Source organism: Austrofundulus limnaeus, unplaced genomic scaffold (genome assembly GCF_001266775.1).
Source record: "Austrofundulus limnaeus strain Quisiro unplaced genomic scaffold, Austrofundulus_limnaeus-1.0 Scaffold665, whole genome shotgun sequence".
Lineage (NCBI taxonomy): Eukaryota > Metazoa > Chordata > Actinopteri > Cyprinodontiformes > Rivulidae > Austrofundulus > Austrofundulus limnaeus.
This window is the reverse complement of record NW_013953067.1, coordinates 210524-210952: the sequence shown is the minus strand read 5'-3', so window position 1 is coordinate 210952 and position 429 is coordinate 210524.

Genomic DNA, 429 nt, shown 5'->3' with positions numbered 1-429 from the left:
ACCCTTTGTTTACATTAGGTGCAGACCCTTTGTTTACATTAGGTGCAGACCCTTTGTTTACATTAGGTGCAGACCCTTTGTTTACATTTAGTACAGATCTTTTGTTTACATTTAGTGCAGACCTGCGTTTCATTTCTTTTTTTAATTCAGTGAAGTTTCTTTAAAGGAGATTTTAAATTGGAGTGAAATTAATTTCTTACCTGCTGCAGATAACAGAAAATTTGACTTGTTACATTATTGTTGTTTAGTTTTATACATTTTTTCAAATAAACCTAACTTGACTAGCTAGCAACTAGTGTAAGTGAGTCTAAACACTCTAGCTAAATACTAGCTAAAAGCTAAAGGAAGCAGAAAACTAACTAGAAACTAAAAAGTAAAGCACTAGCTAAAAACTAAATGATAGCTAAAAGCTAATGTGTCAAAAGGATA